This window comes from Psittacula echo, assembly GCF_963264785.1.
Source record: "Psittacula echo genome assembly, chromosome: 3".
NCBI classification, from domain to species: domain Eukaryota; kingdom Metazoa; phylum Chordata; class Aves; order Psittaciformes; family Psittacidae; genus Psittacula; species Psittacula echo.
This window is the reverse complement of record NC_137736.1, coordinates 99203579-99220289: the sequence shown is the minus strand read 5'-3', so window position 1 is coordinate 99220289 and position 16711 is coordinate 99203579. Positions and strand designations below refer to the sequence as shown.

The following is a 16711-nucleotide window of genomic DNA, read 5'->3' as shown; positions in this document are numbered from 1 at the left end:
ATGATTTATTTGTTGTAAGAAAGAAGGCACGAAATTGAACTTTATGTAGTGAGGGCAGAATTGGAGGATGGTTGTAGTCTTTTAAGGCAAATATTGGGTATATCACAATCTCTGGGAAAAGTCTGTGAGGTTTGGGATTTTTTTTTATAATTTTTGTTTGCTTTTTGAGCTTTTCTTTGACAGATTGGTTTAAGAAATGAGCTAAGTAGGGCTGAACCTTCTAAATGCAAGTTTATGACACAGAAGTTGTGCTGACCTTTGGTCCTACTCCTCCTCATCTGCAGGCCATTAATAGGTCTTGTCTTTTACATTGCAGTCCATGTGTAGGTCTGTAACTGCCTGCGACATCCGTACTGCTCTGTTGCGAGTGTCACACACAGCCTTGGGCAAAGTATAAAAGGCAAAAGTGCTTTTGGTCAAAGGCAAGTTTGAATGAAGACAGGTTTGAATGAACTCCAAGGTGAAATTGGCTTGGTAGTCTGTAGGTTGTGAGTTATTTGGGAAAGGTTTTTCCCTTCAGAAGCCAGCATTAATCCAAGGAGATACATGCCCCTGTGATTCATCTGTGTTCCACCCTTTAGTCAGGGAAAGGAAGATGTTGCCAGAGGATTTCTGGAGTGTCCTCATGCTATTGTAGTTCTTAGGCAACAGTTAAGTGCTAAGAAAATCTGATACACAGAGACGTTATGCATATTTTTTCCTCTCTCACTGAGCTCTCTCCACCCTGTAAACTGAGTCTCTCCTCGTCACTGCTCACAAGGTCTCATCACAGTTCATAAGGTTATGGGAGAAGATGGCTGCAAAACTATGCGATGTTCCCATCTTTGAGGAGGAAAAGCATGAGGGACTAGCAAATCTTTTGTTCTGCATGATGTGACATGCTGTTACATCACTAATATACTTGTAACATCACAAGAGTATCTCTCAAATTTAGGGGGGGATGTGAGGACATGAGGCTAACTAGAATGTGCAGAGCTAAATACAAAAAGATGTTTAAGCAAAGGAAGAGTCCCATCTTGATTTAGAAGTGGTTCAAGGGCAGCAGCCAGTATATAGGAAGAAGTAATTTTTTATAAGGATGATTAAAAACAACTGTCCAGATTTTCTTTAGGATCTGGGGATAATAAGTTCTAAAAACACCAGGAACAAAAACAACAGTGATCAGACATACATCTGATGGCTGAGCTAAAGCTGTCAACAACAATGCTGAACAGACAAAACTGTTATGTACATCTGTAGTGAGAACGAAGCTGAATATTACAAATAACGGTATAACTATGAACAAGTCCATCATATTACAGCAGTAAATAAAGACTGAAAGAACACGTCTGAAAATGTGTTACAAATTTAATGGAGGCTGAGGAATTTTTTTTGTTTTTAATGGCTAATGTAAAACTATCCAAAATTTTAAGGATTTTCATGTAGCAAATGCTATTCAAGATGGCCAATAGAAAACAGGTATTATAAAATGTCTAGTGTATCAGTTGGATTAAGGGTTTGATCTAGTCTGTCTGGAAACTGACTCCTGAAAATGTTACACTCAAAGAAGAATCATTGAATTAAGGTACGATTTTGTAAGGTTTGTTTGCAAAAAAGCCCCTGGCCCCAAATGAGCACATGGTTGGAACAAAGTGCAAAATCCGTCCTGACAGTTTCATCTAGGCCAGGTAGAGTAGAAGAATGACAAATGGTGCCATAGCCTCCTGATTTTGAATTACAGAGCACATTAGCTGACTTTTTTGAAAGATGGACTTAAAGCTTTGGGATGTCAGTCACCATGGAAACACGCTGGATGCACCTGGAGGATGAGGAACAGCATTCAAAAAAACCTCAGTACTGCAAGGTATCGAGGCTCACAGGCAAGAGGCAGTGGACAGGACCACACTGTGGATGTAAGTGGTAGCCAACAGCTGATCGTAGTTGAATACACTGAACACAGAATGGGAGATTTCCTTTCTGATATTCCTCACCTCACTTCTGGATTCACTTCAAGACATATTTTAAATTTAAAGACAGTACTGATTGTAGGTGTTGGCAAAACATGCCTGTATTCTTAATGTAGATAGTGATGAAGAAGTAAATCCTAAGTTTGTTGAAAGCATTTGATCATGTGCCTATGCGTGAACAAAATGGAGAACAAATACAGAAGCTACAGTGGTAGAAGGCAGAAAGTAAAAAAGAATATGAACTTGCATAAAAGGAAAAAATATTTAGAGTGGTAACTAGATAATTATTGCACTGTCTTGTTGGTGAATGTCATAGATTCTCCAGCACTTGAAATTTATGTCAAGATACAAGATCTTTTAAAAAGTTGCTCTTGCTTAAGAAGCTGTTGAGCTAAGTCATACAATCCATCCGCGGGTCCTGAAGGAGCTGGCGAATGAAGTTGCTAAGCCACTGGCCATCATATTTGAAAAATCATGGCAGTCAGGTGAAGTTCCCGACAACTGGAAAAAGGGAAATATAACCCCCATTTTCAAAAAGGGGAAAATGGATGATGCGGGGAATTACAGACCAGTCAGTCTCACCTCTGTGCCTGGCAAACTCTTGGAGCAGATTCTCCTGGAAGGCATGCTAAGGCACATGAAAAAAAAGGAGGTGCTTGGTGACAGCCAGCATGGCTTCACTAAGGGGAAATCCTGCCTGACCAATTTGGTGGCCTTCTAGGATGGGGCTACGAAACTGATGGACAGAGGTAGAGCAGTTGACATCATCTACCTGGATTTGTGCAAAGCATTCGACACTGTCCCACATGACATCCTTGCCTCTAAATTGGAGAGACATCAATCTGAGGGGTGGACCACTTGGTGGATAAAGAACTGGCTGGATGGCTGCACGCAAAGAGTTGTGGTCAATGGCTCGATGTCTGGCTGGAGACTGGTAACGAATGGTGTCCCTCAGGGATCGGTGTTGGGACTGGTCTTGTTCAACATCTTTGTCAGTGACATGGACAGTGAGATTGAGTGCGCCCTCAGCAAGTTTGCTGATGCCACCAAGCTGTGTGGTTCGGTTGATACACCGGAGGGAAGGGATGCCATCCAGAGGGACCTCACACGCTTGTGAGGTGGGCTGATGCCAACCTTATGAAGTATAACCATGCCAAGTGCAAGGTCCTGCACCTGGGTCGGAGCAATCCCAGGCACAGCTACAGGTTGGGGAGAGAAGAGATTCAGAGCAGCCCTGCGGAGAAGGACTTGGGGGTGTTGGTCGATGAAAAAATGAACATGAGGCAGCTTCAGTGTGCACTTGCAGCCCAGAAAGCCAACCGTATCCTGGGCTGCATCAAGAGGAGTGTGACCAGCAGAACGAAGGAGGTGATCCTGCCCCTCTACTCTGCTCTCGTGAGACCTCACTTGGAGTATTGTGTGCAGTTCTGGTGTCCTCAACATAAAAAGGACATGGAACTGTTGGAGCAAGTCCAGAGGAGGGCCACGAGGATGATCAGGGGACTGGAGCACCTCCCGTATGGAGACAGGCTGGGAAAGTTGGGGCTGTTCAGCCTGGAGAAGAGAAGGCTGTATGGAGACCTCATAGCAGTCTTCCAGTCTCTGAAGGACTGTAGTGATAGGACAAGGAGTAACGGGTTCAAACTTGAACAGGGGAAGTTTAGATTGGATCTAAGGAAGAAATTCTTTACTGAGAGGGTGGTGAGGCACTGGAATGGGTTGCCCATGGAGGTTGTGAATGCTCCATCCTTGGCAGTGTTCAAGGCGACGTTGGATGAGGCCTTGGGTGGCATGGTTTAGTGTGAGGTGTCCCTGCCCATGACAGTGGTGTTGGAACTAGATGATCTTAAGGTCCTTTCCAACCCTAACTATTCTATGATTCTATAATAATTCATGCTTTGTGAGAACCAGAGTAAATCTTTCAGTTTGTGAAATCCTTTGTTGATAGTAACAATATTAATTTTTTGTTTTGATGAGGAATAAATCTCTTTCAAACTTTTATTTTCCAAATAAGATCTTTTTTCTCAAGTCTATAGGAAGCCTATAGAACTTGTCTTAAATTTTCATAGAATCATAGAATAGTTAGGGTTGGAAAGACCTTAAGATCATCTATTTCCAACCCCCCTGCCATGGGCAGGGACACCTCACACTAAGCTATGTCACCCAAGGCTCTGTCACTTGGACACTCCTTGGCCTTGAACACTGCCAGGGATGGAGCATTCACAACTTCTTTGAGCGGCCCGCATTCCAGTGCCTCACCACCCTCACAGTGAAGAATTTCTTCCTTATATCCAATCTAATCTTCTCCTGTTTAAGTTTTAACCCGTTACCCCTTGTCCTGTCACTACAGTCCCTAATGAAGAGTCCCTCCCCAGCATCCTTTTATATATATATATCTTTTGCTATATGTATCAAAATACATAATTTTGAAAGAAAAGCCAGTTCTGTGTAAACTGCCACAGGTTCTTACTACTTGTTACTTTTAAACTTCCTAACCATGTTATCTGTATTTTTCTTTAAATGGAAAAACATAAAAATAGGTAGTGTGGTTGTTGGGTTAAAAGATGAGGTATTAAATATTAAATAGCTTAGGTTTACAACTTCAGTTGCTTGACTGAGAGGCAGCTGTTTGGAGACAGGTCTTTGTGTGCTGAAATCTTTCAATGGAAGTTCTTATGCTTGTGAAAGTAATTCCATCCCATGATGACAGCTGGTAGAGACTGTCTTGCTGTGGTCATGGAAAATTGAACTGGTCTGACTCTCACTAGGCGACCTTCTCACAGGATTCTCCCTGCCCTAAGAAAACAAGCCTTTTCTTTTTACTGCCACTGGGGTGGAAACTCCAAAACTGGAAATTATGCCAGACATCCCTTTATGTCCTTATGAGCACTGCTGTTTTTAAAGAAATTATTTGGGGACTTCTCTCTCTTATTTCCTCTATCAGGTCTACAGCTCTGACTCCTTGAGTTCAGGAATCTCTGCTGGATTTAATAGGTATGAAAATTTGTCTTATTGTGATGTTAGGCTTGGACATGACTTTGGGGAATGTCATACGAGAGAAAGAATAGAGATCCTGAATACATATATGATACTAGAAAATGTATTCTGCTGGTTTTCAGCTGACTCAGATAGCTTCTGACTAGGATATAAGTATTATGTTTTGCAAAGATAATAGATAACTTCTTGTGCCTGAGCTGATACAGCTTGAGTCTCCTTTTTCATTTGTGAAGCGGTACACCTCACTTTCAGTGCTAATCATGATCTTTTGGTTTTTTTGTATTGGACAGTAGCAGTGTTTTACCCTGTAGAAGTACAGATTTTGGTGGCAGATAAAGTTATTTTATGAACGCAAAAGCACATGGGAAAAATTATCAGTCGCTTCCCCAAGAAAGAGAGCGAGTGTGTAAGAGAACTGTCCTGTTTCCAGAGAGGATGACAATGTTTGTAAGTATGGATCTGTATGCTGTGCAATAAAGGAGCTGTCAGATTTCATTCAGAGATTTGTAGTGAGTGATGTTTGCCAAGATTTTTGTCAGTATGTGTGACCTGACACAACGTATATATTTAGAGCTTGCCATTTATGTTATGTGCTGAGTTATTTTCTTCCAGATACCCAGAGCCTGTCGGGGATCTTTACTGTTGAGGCTACCCAGAAGTTGAGTTGAATCAAAGCACACCCAGGTGCCCTAGCTGCTCTCTGAGACAGAGATTGTCCTGAAGACATGCACACTGCTGCATGTTGGTCTTTGTTCAGGACAGACTTCCTGCGCTAAAAAAAGCCCATAGTATCACCGAATGGTTTGTGTTGGAAGGGACCTTAAAGATTGTCCACTTCCAAACCCCTACCACAGACAGGGACACCTTCCACCAGACCAGGTTGCTCGAAGTCCCATCCAGCCTGGCCTTGAGCACTGCCAGGGATGGGGCATCCACAGCTTCTGTGGGCAACCTGTGCCAGTGCCTCACCACCCTCACAGTAAAGAACTTCTTCCTAATATCTAATCTAAATCTACCCTCTTTCAGTTTAAAACCATTATTATGTGTTCTGTCGCTACTTGCTCTTATAAAAAAATCCCTCTGAAGCTTTTTTGTAGGCCCCCTTTAGGTATTGGAAGGCTGCTGTAAGGTCCCTTCAGAGCCTTCTCTTTTCCAAAATGCCAGCCTGCTGTCATTTAAGGAATTTAAGGAATGACCCTGGTTTATTAATTGAAACAAAAGAAACTCAGCCCTTAATTGGACACTTTGTAGTTGTATGTGTCTGACATAATTAATTTGTAATGTCAGTTGTTGGACAACACAGATGGGGAGAACAGTGGATGGCTTTTTAGTAGGCTGGGAAATGTGTGTGGTTAGATTTTCCATGTTGTGAAGTAACAATGTTGGACTTCATAGAATGCTGTACAGGGTAATTGGTTCAGGATAGTCAACTTTTGGCCAGGATGGACTACATAGCTCTTTAGGTAGGCCCTGGAGGCCCCACTATGGGATGAGAAGAACATATGACCAAAATGTGTGATGGTATTTATGACAACAGGCACCATTTGTCACCTAACATGTACGATGATCAAATTAATGTTATGGTCCTTATTGTGGGCCGGAAGTGAAGCAGTGTTGTATTGTCCAGTGTTGCATTGACTGACCACATATCTAGCACATGATGGCAAATGTGTTTGCAATCTGTCAGGTGGTGAATATACTTCACTGTTTGTCAGGAGGAATGACTTTGGGGTACTTGTGAAGACAATGTCTCCATGTGCAACTTGATGAATTATCAAGGTTCTCTATCCTGATCCAATATGTTAAACTAACATTGTTGCAGGACAAAGACTGGTGAAGAGCAACCCATGAGGAGACCTGCGTTGTCTTTCCGCAGGGGAGCAGTGTTAATTGCCAGAGATTTTCTTGAGTGACTTTGGGCAAGCCAGTTTAGAGCTATACTTGCTTAAATATTTCAGCCATTTATCGTGAATTGTAATAATGCATAGGTTTCATTGTTTGACACTGGAAAAACCCTGTAGTTCTTCATCTGAAAGCAGACGTTTAAACTCTTGTAGTTTAAACTATTTTTAATGCACTATATATTATTCTGGTTTTGGTTCAACTTTCTGCTTTAATATAATTCTTAACTTGTTTTGTCTGTGGTATGGTTTCTGGAGATGTGCATCACACAAGATTGTTATCCCAGTGCGCAAGAAAAGGATGCAGCAAGCTGGGCACTGCCTAGTACATTTCTTTGGGTTCCATCACTAGTGTCAAAGCACCTTATGGTCCTGACTGCATTCATTTTCCCACAGGGAGACTAAGTGGCTTTTCCAAGATCATGCAAAAATGTATGACACAAATAGGAACTGACTCTTGGTTTCTTTGGTCTGAACTCATCTCTTCATCTGTATGACACCCTACCTCTGTATGGGACTTTCTGGTAGTAGTTGTTCTGTCTGGGCAATCAGTTGAAAAATACAGTGGTTCTGCAGGTAAATTCTGGTCTTTGCTGCCCTGAGGAAGTAACTAACTGGAATGCAGTAAATCACTGATGGTGCTGATTTCTTGTTTGATCCCTCATTGAGAGAAAACATCAGTGTCTGAGCTCTCTTGGCTGCTCAGTCTTGATAGTCAGAAGCAATGCAGAATGATCTGTTATATCTGAGTTTTGCAGATACAATTTCAAAGTCTCCAGAAAGAATAATAGTTGCTCTTTTAGGATCTTTAAAGTGAACAGGTGTGGAGCCATTTTGATCTGTTTAGCATGATGATTTTGGATGGCACTTCAGGAAACCTCAAAGGTGCTAATTGCCAGAAGCAGAAAAAGATTAGTCTTTCTTCTGGTATATATTTCTTTTGTACTTTGCACTTGGTGTCAGCTGCTCTTGGGGATGTGATTTGATGGAGCTTTGGCTGATCCGGAATGACAGTTCTCGTCTACTGACATTCTTTAACAGTACCTTTTAGAGTGCACATCTTTGGGTGTTTGCTTGGTGCCACCTCAGTTTCCTCATGCTAAAATTGGTGTTGTGGTGAGTGCCTCACAGGAGCGTTTAACTTGCATTTCAGATTAAGCTTAATTTTGTTTGTTTACAAGTTGTCTTGAGAGTATTTGATGAAAAATGCTTTAGTTTTCTATAGTAGTGGTCAACAGAGGAAAACGCTTTTTTGTATATGTGAGTGTGTTGGAAGGGCATGTCTTAACACGCCGTACTCCATGCTGTCTTGCTAATTTGTGCCTAACAGTATGAAAATTGCTTGCTGAAGTTATGTGGAGACCAACTGCTAAACTCAGTATTTGCAAGAAGATGAAGCAGTATTGGTATTGTTTGAATATTTCAGAAATGGGAGATGGCAGATAAATGCTCTTATACACATGAAAGAATTTTGCAATCTAATGGAGGAAAGTGCTAGCAGTGATGCAAGGATTATCTTCCAGCATACGAGACAGCAAGGGTTTATTGGTATAAGTTCTGTTTGTTACTATTGTGAATAACTTTTTTTGGTTTTAGTATGCTGGGATATAAACTGTAAGATTGGTTCACATGTGATGGGAGGTTAGATTTTAGATCTTCAGCAAAGCTGTTTTTGTTGTTCCACATTTTTAATTCTGTGAATGGACCTTAAACACACACAGCCACTGAAGTGGTTGACTGTACAGAGCTGGGATAGAAACAGTTTGGAGAGGTGAGAGCTTTAATTATATTAAAAATACCTGCTCAGCTCTTCAGGGAGTTACTGAATTTGAAGGACTAGTTCCTGTTTGCATATGTCTGCAGGCAAAAAGCATGGTGATGTCAGGAATTCACTAGTCCTCCACTCATGAAAGTGGGAGTACAGGTATGGTTCTTAATTGTGTTTTATATTGGGACACAGTAGATAAGGGATGCGATTAACATTTTATAAGTAACTCTTCAGGCATAAAATTTTAATCTATTTTTCATCTGTTGGACTTTAGTAATCTTCTGGTTCTTTCTGGCGCCCGACGTGGGGTACGAACCCACGAGCCTACCACCTGTGAGTCTAATGCTCTACCGACTGAGCTAGCCGGGAAGGGCTGGATAATGGCAGGGTGGGGGTGAGGTACTGGCGGTAGCAGTAGTGATTTGTGTTATACCTTAGTTACTGGACTGTTTTTATCTCAACCCGAGGGAGTTACATTCTTTTGATTCTCCTCCCCATCACTGGGGGGGGGGGGGGTAGAAACTGCGTGGTTCTAATTTACGGCCTGGGCTTAAACCACGACAGTTCTACTTCCTGTTTAGAGGTGGAAATTAGCAAGGAAATGGATTAATTTTAGCTCATTTTCTCTAATGATGGAGCTGATGGGTACCTTTAAAATACACTACTAGCCTGTAAATATTTATTACATACAGGTTTCTGGTAGAAAGGCCAGTGTCGGTGTGTAAGTGCTGGAATGATGTGCAAGTGAATAATATGTTCATTAAAAACTCCTGAGCACTCTATGAAAGCTAGTGCAACTCTAAAAGAACCTACAAAATCCCCCAAAACATCTTAGCAACTGTTTATTATTGGCGTTAAATAAAACTGGAAGGAAAAGGCAGTATGTGCAGAAAAACACTAGAGGGAGCCAGGAAGAAGAAGAGGGGAAAACCACTGAAAACATGTTTGCATTTTTAGGAATAGCTTATAAAAAGCATCCATTTAAATCCTTCTGCTTACTTCAGCTAAAATGCAGCTACAGGCCTGCTGCTGCCTCTGGCTGCTCTCTGTTGCCACACGCTTCACTAAAGAAATGTCAGTTTTCTACTCCTGAGAGAGGCCAGAAGCTTTGCTGCTTTTTAAATGGCCATAGGGAAAACCACCTGCCTTTCCATATATTGTACTCCCTTTTTTGCCTTGTTTTGTATTTGGATGAACAGCCAAATGCTAATTTGCCTTCAGGTACTGGTGACTGTTTTTGGGGGACTGCTGTATAGATTCAGTTCTAAGCTTGTCTCTCCCCATGATTATATGGGGAAAAAGACAGTAAGTGGGGGTGTTGGTGTTTGCCTGTTTAGGGATTGATTAGATGAAAAAGAGTTTTGATGGCATTAATTTGGAGTGGCCACATGGCTCTTGCAGGGGATCTGAGGAAAATGAGTATCTGAGGTTGCAGAATAACACAGAAACACAAAGTTATTGTAAAGTCTGCCTTATTTTACAAGGTTTTAGAAGTGCTGTTGGGCACAGTTTTTGTATTGCTTTGTCGTAAAACTAAATAGCTTGAGTTAAAGTGAAGCAATTTATGATGTAGATAATAGAAGTAGTTTGGTTTTAGTTCTCCTCCACCCTGATAAACTGCCATAATGTTGATATCTTGGGATCTGCAAGAGTAGGATGAAATCGTGGGTAGGGGGAAGTGTCTTCAGTTTTCAGGTTTTGGAGGATGGGGGAACTTCTTAGTATTCTAAAGTTTCTTCTCTTGATATCCAGTATTATGCAACTAAACCTCTTGCCATAGAAAACTGAGTTTTGATGGCCTGGGTCTTTGACATTGACCAGTTTTGGGTTAAGGAAGGATGGATGACGATGATTATTATCATTTATTTATTAGTAGTATCTGAGCCTGCTTTAGGGTTTTAGAATCATGGAAGTCATCTCAGAGGAGGTAGACAGACTTGAAGTGGGTGATTAAATGAGCAGAATTAATATATATGAACTATGTGTTTATCGTCTGCTGCTGTAATTTACTGCTACGACACTCATTGTTTGAGTTCCCTAATTTCTCTTTTCTAGTTTAGAAAATAAATGGAAAGGGCAGGAATAATGGACTGAATTTTTCTTCCTTTGGTCTTTATTAGATGGCATGATTTTAGGTTATGAAGATAAGGACGAGCATTTCTCAAAAGTACTCTGACTTTAGCCTGAGGACTCTGCTCACTTTAAAGGAAACAAATATAATGGAATTCAAATATGTGGAGGTTGGAGTCCTTTAGCAGTGTGCAGACCTATTTTTTTTTTTTTTTGAGGGTAGTTTGAGACTATGAAGACTTGTTGGCTGTTTATAATGACATCATTCCAGATTTGAGATGGCTGCAAATTAAGAATTGAATAAAACATTTCTGTTGAAATATTTAGTGACATCTTGGCAGAAAAAAAAACCAAAAAAAAAACAAACAAAAAAAAAACCAAACAGGTAAGAGCACTAAGTAATTACAGCTTAATTCCTTTTGGATGGTTCAGGGCTTTTTCCTGTCATCTGAGAATTAACTGCACTGGAGATGAAACGGAATATTGGAATAGCAGAGAAATGTTTTTCCTTGCCCCTTTAGCTGCTCTGCTTTGCACTGTTTTTCCTGCTGCAATGCAGGGGTGGGGGCAGGCATGTTTCTTGCTCTCCCGGTGTGTAGATGGCTCCTATTAAACCCAAAAAGTATTTCCCTAGGTAGAAGACTGGCAGAGTTGAACTGTAAATGGAGCACATATTCATTTTATTCCTCAGAACCTGGAAAACAGGCATATTTAGTCCGATGCAGAGGATAGTAATTTTCTAGATACATTTCTTACATTTCCAAAGGACTGCTTACTCAGAATGGTCTGTGAATACTTCAGGGAACTCAGTGACACACAGATGATCAAATAGGGCTCCATAATGTGCAACTGAAGCAGCTTTTTAGTGATTATTCAATCTTTTTTTGTGATTATTCAGCTGCAGGGTAGCACCCACCAATGCTGAACTCCACGAGGCAGCAGAGGGGTGTTCTTTTTACCTGTTGAAGTGGTGGATGCTTTATGGAAAGGAAATAATTTCCCTCAGGAGAGTTAGAGGGAAGAAAGCTATTTGCTTTAAAATACATGGTAGAAATTAATGACATGGTGTACTTCTTTTTGTTGCCTTAGGAAAAGCTGGTGCTCTCAGTAGTAGCCCAAGGGCAGGGTTTTTATTGTTTGACTTTTGCCATGACATTTACCCAAAGGCCATGGTATCCGTAAACAAGAAAAGTCCAACCAAGCTGGGGCAGAGCAAGGTGCCCATGAAGCAGAGCCTGGCACCAGGTTTTCTCCCTAAGTCCTTCACCATGAAATGTTGGCCTATGCTGGTTGCGCATGTGCCTACTAAGCTTTGTGGAGAAAGATGGTGTTTTAGAGGGTGGCTCGCCCTGCTCTGAGCTTGACATCCACAGCATCCTTCACTGAGCTTTCTCTGGAGGTGGCCTAGAGAGGAAAGCTAGGTGGGGGTGTTTGACGTGAAGGCTTTAATTGTTTGCGGGAGAAATATTTCACTACTACTGGTTTGGAGCAGAAATTGCCACTTGGTGTCACTTGTTGCAGCACATTTGGGCGCAGCGGGAGTAGTGCTTGTGCATCTTCCCAGTGCTGCTGAGGGCAGTCTAAAAACACAGGGCTGAGGCATCTTTATGATGTGAGGTAAAGCATAAGCACAAATGGTGGTGTGCTTCACAGATAAGTCAAGAGCACAAATCTGCTAATCTGGAGTTGGCTTGCCACCTCCTGTGCAAACACAGGAGCAGATGCAGAGAGGTTGAGGGAGCAGGGACAACTTCTGCCTCTGAGACCAGGAGGGATGGGCAAATTGCTGATTCTTGTATCTTCAGAGTGAGGATTTTGGATACTCCTGTTTGCCTTGTTTAATTGCTGGGATCACTAGCAGAGGATATTAGCCCTTTAAAAAGTGGCTGTTTTGTCTGCATTTCTCAGAAATGAAGTTTCTCATGCTTTCTTTGGTTGCCTTTAATGAAGGGCTGTGAGTAGCTACTGGAGGTGAGCCCTAAATCAAGATATGATGCAACTATAGTGCTGCTATGCGTTGGGGGCTGAGATGAGCTCCCAAGGCAAATGTAGCATGCAGAATTCTTTTTAATAATGTAGACTCTGACTGGGATTTGCCCAGAAGAAGAGGGGATGAGAGGTGAAATCACTCCTCAAGCTGATGAGCTCAGCAGAAATACATGCTGGGCTCTCATTCCTGCTGGGGCTCAGCTGAGATCCCGTGAGGATGGGATTTAAATCCCATCACCAGTACCCACGGTAACTGGTTAAGCATCCTCCTTTCCCTGCTCTCAATGCCTGTTAGACAGCTGGAGGGGAGTAGAAGGCACTTGCCATTCCTTTGGGAATATATGGCATTTGCTGAGCAATAGTTGCCAAGAGAGAAAAGTGAAGCATTAAAAATTCCTTTAATTGCATTCTGCTGTATTTGTGTGCTCGGTAAGAGCTGGTAATACTTGTTTCAGAATACTTTAATTGTATGATCCCCCCCCCATCATATTACCCTTTGGAGACATACTTTAGGCCAATGTTTTTCTTCAGTGGGATTTAAATTTTTCTTAGAGTATCCTGTAAATTTATCTTTGACCCTCCAGTATTACTGTGGTAAAGTGTACGGACCTTTATGTTACAATATATAGTCAGGCAGCTTAACTTGAGTTTCTCTGGGCAGGACGCCAGTGGAAGATGCGGTGCGTGAGCATGCTGATTTTATTATCTTGTAACAACAACCCTCCGCTGGGCTCCCTTATTTGCATTCTCAGCAGGACGGCAAGGTGAATAATTTAATTCCAGCAGCCTCCGCCAAGTGATGGTGCAAGGACCCGTCAGCGATGCCTCCCCTCCACCGGCGGACTTCGGAAGGGAATGGAAACTTACAGAAGTGATGCGAAATCATCGCATCTCCTCCCTTAACACTAGGGAAGTCTCTCAGCAGAAGAGTCGCGTCTTCCTTTGCTGTTCCATGCGTTCCTCTGACGTGGAGGCTGGGGGGTGTGCGAGCCTGTGAGCAAGACGAGTGAGGGAGTGGGAAGCGGGGAGGGCAGTGGGGAAAAATGCACACCCAGCCACGGAGTTAGTTGGAGCAGGAACAGCGAGGAGCCGGAGCGAGGCCGGGACTCCGGCCGCAGGCAGCGGGGAGTGGAAATTTACAGCTGCTTCTGAGCGCCTGTGCATGTTCAAGCGATCCTTTCTGCTCTCACTTCTCCAGAGGCTGACGGCCGCTTGGCAGAAGAGGAGCGGGAGGCTGAGGAGCGGGATCCCTTGTCTCTGCCACGTGTTGGTAATCAGCGTGGGGGAATAAAGAGGAATTAAATGGGAGATAACTGAAGGCGGCTGCCGGCGGCGTGGGCTGCGGACAGGCGGCAGAGCTGTCTTCAGCACCTGGCCATGGGGCTGCGCAGGGCTGCCTAGGAGCCCCCACCTTCCGCTCACACGGTAAGTGTCGGATGAGATTGTGTCCTCTGAGTGACAGAAAGTTAAGGGATTTAATAAAACTTTTCTTTTTCCAGTTAGCACCAGCCTTTTCGTAACAAGCCGCTTGCCTGCTGGTTCTCGATAGTCGTGCTGTTAGCTTTTTATAGCTTTGTAAACTGTGTTACCAGGAGTGGCTTTTTAAAGCAGGCAACCCTAAACAATGCTCCTCCTGTTACATAAGGCGCTGGCTCCGCGACCAAGCGCTCTGTGTCCATGGAATATCTCTGGAAATGGCTTTATTTACAGTGCAGTTTCCAAAAATAAAATATCTGCAATATATCATTCCTCCTGCTCCTCTCTGCTGACTGCCTGCAGCTGCGAACTGGCTCTTGAGATGCAGAGGAATGAGAGCGTGGCCACTTGCATAAGACAGTGGGAAGCGGTTAGAGATGAAGATGAACGTGTGTGGGAATTGTTACAAGAAACGGTGTATGTAAATTAACCGTCTTACAGGCATTGGGTCTTGTCAACCTGAAATGCAAATTCTCTGCAATGGGCGATTCACAAAGTTATTATCAGGCAAAGCTTTAAGTGACCTTAAGGGAAAGGTTTTTTTTTCTGAGCAAAGACTGTTTCTTGGGCTAATATTAGTAGTAAAGTGAAATTACTGCTATAGAAAATGATGTTAATGTGTTGTGAAGCTACTGAAAGTAGCACAGCAGGCTTGCTGAAAACATGGTCAAGTAATGCTGTGTAGAGAAGTAACTTTCAGTAATATCCAACAAAAAGCAAAACCAGTATTCACGTTCCTCACTGATGGATTTAGAGGAAGTCCTATTCCCTCTTGGCTGCTGATTATGTTGTTTAAATTATATTACCAGTTTCCATTATTTCTACTGTTACTACTAGAAATGGTAATTTAACTTGTTTTCCCTTTTACTTAAGTAAATGAAAAGCTATTAAGTGCTGTTCTGTTAGAACTGTATGTACTTCAGAGACATTAGTTAAGAGACCTCTTTCTGCATGGCTGAGCTTGTGGGAGTTTTGCTACGGACTACACTTAGGAATGGAATTGAATTCTTAATCTTTTAGGTTTGAAAGACCTCCATGGTGACAAATGGAAATAGGGATCCCAAATATTCTTGACTGTTGAATCCTGCAAACTTGGTGGTGTAAAGCCACTGGTTTCTTACAGTTTTATTCAACATAAAGTATTAACTTACTCCTTCTAGCTTCTTCATTAGCAGGAGTGGGAGAGCTTGTGTAATCCTGTGATAGAGATGATTGATTCCGGTGTCAGTATGGTGCCACAGGGTGCCACTTCTGCAAGGGTTTAGAGTATGAATGTGCAAATGCTGTTTTGTAATAAATATTTTATGATAATAATAATAGATGTGGTAGCACAGGACTTGCTGCAATAAAAGGACACTAGGCAGCAAAGTCAAGCACTCAAAAGAGTTCCTAAGTTTAATTCTGTCATTTATCTGTACCAATGTACAGATACAAAGTGAGTTGTACCCCACTTGGGATACTTTCTTTAAGTTTGTATTATCACAGATTTACTCCCCCTTTTCTCATCATCACTGTCTCATTCTGGGTTTGGCTGGTGAGTGCCTGAGCAGTAGCAACAGGTCCAGCATCCCTGACCCTCTACCCTCCTTCAGTCCTCTTCTAACCCTCTTGTGTTGGTCCAGCTCTTTGTAAGACTGTGGGCAGAACTGGACTGGAAACCCTTGTGATCTTTTTTCTCCTCACCAGGCTTCCCATGTGGCCCTGCAAACTGCTGTACCACTCCCAACAGAAGCTGTGGGGATGTGAGTAGATACGGAGCAGGGTGTCACCATCACGGAACAAAGCCTTTATCAAACTGTTGCCTCAGTGCCAGATTGCTGTTCAGTGTTTCATTTTACCTCTGTGTTTGCTGAGAGGCTATATAGACTTTTTGGTTTTTTATTGAATGGGCATTCCAGCACTCAATTAAAAATAAAATTATTAAGTACTTTGAGTACCTCCACCACAGCATTTGTGTGGAGCATCACTATGAATGCCTTCAGTTTCATGACAGTACTGAACAACTACGTGATACTGGTATTCTCATTCTGTAGATGTGATCAGATTAAGGGCAGAGCTTTCTACTTATTTTTCACGTCTGATCATCAGGATGCTTGCTATCTGGGAAAAAAAGACATTTGTGGTAATGGCAGACATTGCTGCAATGTTTTATGTGTACAGGTGAAGTTTCATCCAATATCTACCTTCATTCCAGGTAATGCAACAAGTAGCCAACAGCAAGGCTTATGAGTAAATTCTTGGCCTTTTGGAATAACCTTGTTGCCAGGCAGAGATGGCATTCTTTCACCTTAGCCATAAAATTGCCCTTTCTTCTGTTAATCTTGTGTCTCATTTGCAGTGAACCTTCCAAAATCTGCCATTTGTTGAGGATTTGCAGAGAAATTATTTGTTGTGTAGCCCTGATTCTTTCTGCATATCAGATGAAGCGTGGGTTGTATGAGGGGACTGGAGGGGACTGCATGGGACGCATAGGAGCTTCCATACCCTGGTTTGAGTTTGTGATCTGTGATTGCAACAACTTCCCCAAATATAGCAGGAGTAAGAAATGAGGAGGGAATAAAGTG

At 42.3% G+C, this 16711-nt stretch overlaps 1 protein-coding gene across 9 annotated transcripts in view; it reads left to right on the top strand.

The window, feature by feature from the left end:
• Positions 1-16711, top strand: part of CAB39L (calcium binding protein 39 like) — a 67994-nt gene that overhangs the window by 7161 nt on the left and 44122 nt on the right. For 6 of the 9 annotated variants that reach the window (XM_080612270.1, XM_080612265.1, XM_080612268.1 and 3 more), the window contains exon 2: positions 13870-14096. The exons of 2 other annotated variants lie outside the window; for them this stretch is intronic. The gene's annotated coding sequence lies outside the window, so the exon portion shown is untranslated. Of the gene's footprint in view, positions 1-13869; positions 14097-14509; positions 14565-16711 lie in introns of those variants that run through there. One more of the 9 variants, XM_080612266.1, reaches the window with a different exon arrangement.